We start from the raw sequence: 4,749 nt of genomic DNA on the forward strand, positions 1-4,749 counted from the left end.
CTGAAGAAAATCTCATATCTTTTTAAGTTTTTTCCAAGTGGATTCAAGATTGAAATAATTTCATCCATCCTTTAAGAAACAGTTTTTCTATCAGTATTTCGTAAGGATTACTGGAGGTTTTAATAATTTCATTTCTAATGAATGATCAAAAACTGTCTTGTTTGTGCTGATGCTTTGCCCTTTAATTCTATTTTTCTATTAATAGCACAAAAATAAAATTATTTGCTGCATGCATGCTTTGAAAAAACGACAGAGTGAATGTTGTTCCACAAGTACAGCGGTAAGTCTACGGATTTACAACGCTAAAATCAACGGTTCGATTTCCCTCGGTGGACTCAGCAGATAGCCCGATGTGACTTTGCTATTAGAAAAACACACACACAAACGCAATTCAGATAAAAGGTAATAAAGGACAAATCAACACACCAAAATAAAGCTTCTGTTCAGTTTTAGTTTCTTCGACGTTTCAAGCAGGTGCCGATCATATGGCATTTAATATTGTGTTAAATAGAAACTATGCTAAGAGATAATATGTGTTTAGAATGATGATGTTCTAATTACACGCGCTCGACATGAGTACTTTAAAAAGCATTGTTTGAGAAAATAATTGTTTCTTGTTTGTTTTTCTAAACAGTAATAAAATGTAATAGACCTAAATTATTGATATAAACCACGTTAACGGCAGATTTTATATTGCGTTTAAAGAATATGTTGTCTCTTAACTTGATGAACAAAAGGCTTCTTGAAGAATGACTTGTGGGATACGAAAAATAGATCTGATATCTTATTTTTTATACGTTTCTCACTTTTAATTTATTATTATTTATAAAATTATAGGAACTTGAAAAAAACAACGTAATATGCATTTGAAGTGATTTTTATCATAAATTTTAAGTCTATTGGTTTTAATGTTTTACCAATTGTTATATATCACTTTGTTAAGACTGCTGATACCAACACTAGACCCCATGCAGGGTCGTGCTTGCATGATTAGCTGAGAAATCTACCTTTGTCATAAAAAGCACAAGGATTGCATATGTGTTTGGCCTCATAAAATTAAAATAATATTACAAATTTAAACCATTTAAAGATAAGATTAGCTTTAAATTTGATTTATAAATTAGATACATATTTATTAAAGACGAGGTATTATTTGCCGCTACCTATAATCCCCTTGATACCTTCTTCCTTATAGGTTAGTAACAATTAAATATTGTATGAAAAAATTTCAATTGACTCAAGACTGACCCCACTATTGTGACACATTCACCATAAGAAAGTAAATGACATAAGCGTAATTATCATTCCATCATCATGATTAGAAAATAAGATAAAAATTGTTCCGCTCTTGAAACTTGCTAATACACAAGAAAATGTGTTATACTTCCCCATTCGTTTTAAACACCACCACAATAAGTAGCCATAATTCCACATTCTATACTAGAGAACCTTACATCTGCACGTCAGAATATGTCATTTACTATATACGGTGCAACAGATGTCATAACCTATATAACGGAGAGGCCCGGCATAGCCAGATGGGTTAAGGCGTTCGACTCGTAATCTGTGGGTGGCCGGTTCGAATTCCGGTCGCACCAAACATGCTCGCCGTTACAGTCGTGGGAGTGTTATAATGTGACGGTCAATCCCACTGTTCGTTGGTAAAAGAGTAGTCCAAGAGTTGGCGGTGGGTGGTGATGACTAGCTGCCTTCCCTCTAGTCTTACACTGCTAAATTAGGGACGGCTAGCGCAGATAGCCCTCGTATAGCTTTGTGCGACATTCAAAAACAAACAAACAAATATATAACAGAGAACCACCCCGCATGATCGGTAATGGTTTTTGCGAACACAAATCTTGGGTACTCCAACTCTGCTAACTATAATAGTATTCCCGACATCTACAGGGGGTGAACAAAATGTGCCCCCCTGAAAGTATTATAAATTTGTTATATCTTTTAATAGATAACAGAAAAATATGTAAAATTTTATATTTTTAGAACACACTCAATGAAATATGTTCAATTATGATCTCAAATCCTAATTTTAACAATGGCTTCCATAAATACGTGAACTTTTCATGATTTTAGTTACATTGATTTATAAAAAGTGTTGTGGATTTACTATAGTTTCTTAGATCTAATTATTCCAATCAGCCTACAAAATGATCAAAGACGTTTCTCTGCAACTGTGCAGCTGTTAAAATATATCTTATGAATGAGAGAATTGATGTTGTGGAATGGCCAGGTCAATCACCTGATGTCCATAGATTGAAAATTTATGGGCTGACTCTTCCTAATTTAGCTGTCAAAGCTAGTTAATGCTATCCACCATCATTTATTATGTTTTAACCATAACTCTACGTCTTCAAACAATTTTGTTTCTTTTAGTTCGGTTTGGACGCAGAGAGTCACTTAAGTTAACAACTAAACTTTAATTTTCTGGTACATACAAATGCAGATCCACTAACTGGAAATTAGCCATGTTTTATTATCCTAAAGATAGCTAAAGATTTTGTTTTTTCTACTGGCAACTCATATAACTGCTAGGGGTTGCACCTCCTTGCACTTGTATCACAATCTGAATGAAAATCATGTCTGAGAGATACGGTCATACAGAACCCTGGATTTGTTGATGTTATTTATGTGTATTATTTAAATGTAGGTTTTTCTCTGTAAAATGAACTCTCATTTTGTTACCTTTTTTTAACATTGGCAAAATGTTTAATTTAAGAGAACCTTTTTAATTTTGATAACTTGTACGCGATTTAGGTTTTGTTTGACAATTTAAACTTCTCTAAAGTTTGAGAACATATTTATGTTTTTGTTTAATTTGAACTTTTGTTACGGTTTAATCAACTTAAACTTAGCTTTGAGGGTTTATTTCATAAAGGGGTACTCAGTGTAGCTTACAATGAACTAACAAGAAAAAGCTATTAAAGATTTCTCTCTGTTTTCCAACCTCTTTAACAAACCCATCACAAAATATACTCGTGTGTTTTATAATGTGTTTGTCTTTGAATTTACTTTATTTAATAAAGGTTGTTGTTATGTATATTTGCATCTTGATTCTTTCTTCAAGGTGAATCAGTAAAAAAATCAGAAAAATACAAACACTGTGTATAGCATGATATTCTTCAAACCCCAATCAGCGACAGTAACTCCTCTGCATAAAAGTATTCGGCAGGATAATACCACAGGGTTAATTAACACACTGTATATCAACTTCTGAACCTAGAGAGAAAAGTCATATAAAATGATGTATAATATTAAGGTGAGATAAGAAAGCTTAAAAGAAACTCCTAATGTAAAGCCCCCAGTGGCACAGCGGTATGTGTGCGGACTCACATTGCTGGAAATCGGGTTTTAATACCCGTGGTGGGCAGAGCACAGATAGCCCATTGTGTAGCTTTGTGCTTAATTTCAAACAAACCTAATGTAAATTAACTATTCAGTAAGAAAACAATAAAAGCAAATTATGATTAAGAGAGGAAAGGAAACAAGGAAAACCACGGAAACAAAAGTTTCCACGTGTTACGCTAATTCTTTTGATAAAAAAATACTTACCATTCCTATTCAAACCAACCTCCATGCGACATTTACATATTTATCGTTCTTACGCCCCATTAAATTTAGTGTACAAATAATGATTATGTTGTATTGTTTGTTTGTTTGTTTTGAATTTCGCGCAGAGCTAAACAAGGTTTATTTGCACTAACTGTCCCTAATTTAGCAGTATAAGACTAGAGGGAAGGCAGCTAGCTTGGGTTACTCTTCTACCAATGAATAATGGGAGTGACCGTCACATTATCAAGTGATGAGCATATGTGGTGGGATGCAGATTCAAACCTGCGACTCTAACCCTTGGCCACGTTAGACCGATTGTATTGTATTATTAATTTTATGTAAATTGTTTATCCAAAATTAATAATGAATCACAAGCCTAATTTTAGCCCCTCGAGGTGAATTCCTGTACGTTTTGAGAGGAACTCTCAGAGAAGTTTCAATCCGTTCAGTTTAATCTCTGCTGGGATCTAAATATTTACCCACGTGTTTGCCGTGCGTGGCGATCTGTGAAAGGAAGGGGAGAATTCTAGTGGTTAAAGGTCTATTCTCAAAACACTACTTTGGTCTTGAATTCCTGTAGACTAGAGATCCTGTGGTGGCCCTCCAGGGCCAGTCGGCTGGTTCTCTTGGACTTGAGTCAACTGGGTGCCAGTATTTGACTTTATCAACGGCCGTTGTGAACTTTGTGTCTGATGCCGGTATTTGAATATAGTGTTCACTAAATCCAGGCATTATTACAGAGCCTGCTTCTTTCGGCTCTGTTGCACGTCCCCTCATACGGCTCTAAGGTGGGTAGGCAGACACCTTTGTCTGTAATTTTTCTCTTTTCTAATAGATTTTACTACCACTGAATATGTTACGATTAGGGTTAAATAACTTGATCAGTAAGTGAACATGCTAGGAAGGTTTCACATACCCAGCCCCAAGTTATATTTGATACTGCATCTTGCTTCCTCTCTATCTGTAGGTCCCTTGGGCAGATGCCGCCGTTTTTCACTCATAATGGATTGGACGGGCTCGCTGGCTCTCCAAAATCCGTCAGTAAACAAAGATCTGGTGACATTATGTTTGAAACGTTGAAACCAAATCCAACCAAACTCCTCTTGAGGTCCAAGAATATTGGAGATATACCTAGTCATTTCTCTCCTCCTGCTACTCTGAATACCTCCCGAGAAATAATTGCTG

The sequence above is a fragment of the Tachypleus tridentatus genome, chromosome 13 (genome assembly GCF_004210375.1).
Source record: "Tachypleus tridentatus isolate NWPU-2018 chromosome 13, ASM421037v1, whole genome shotgun sequence".
Taxonomy (NCBI): Eukaryota; Metazoa; Arthropoda; class Merostomata; order Xiphosura; family Limulidae; genus Tachypleus; species Tachypleus tridentatus.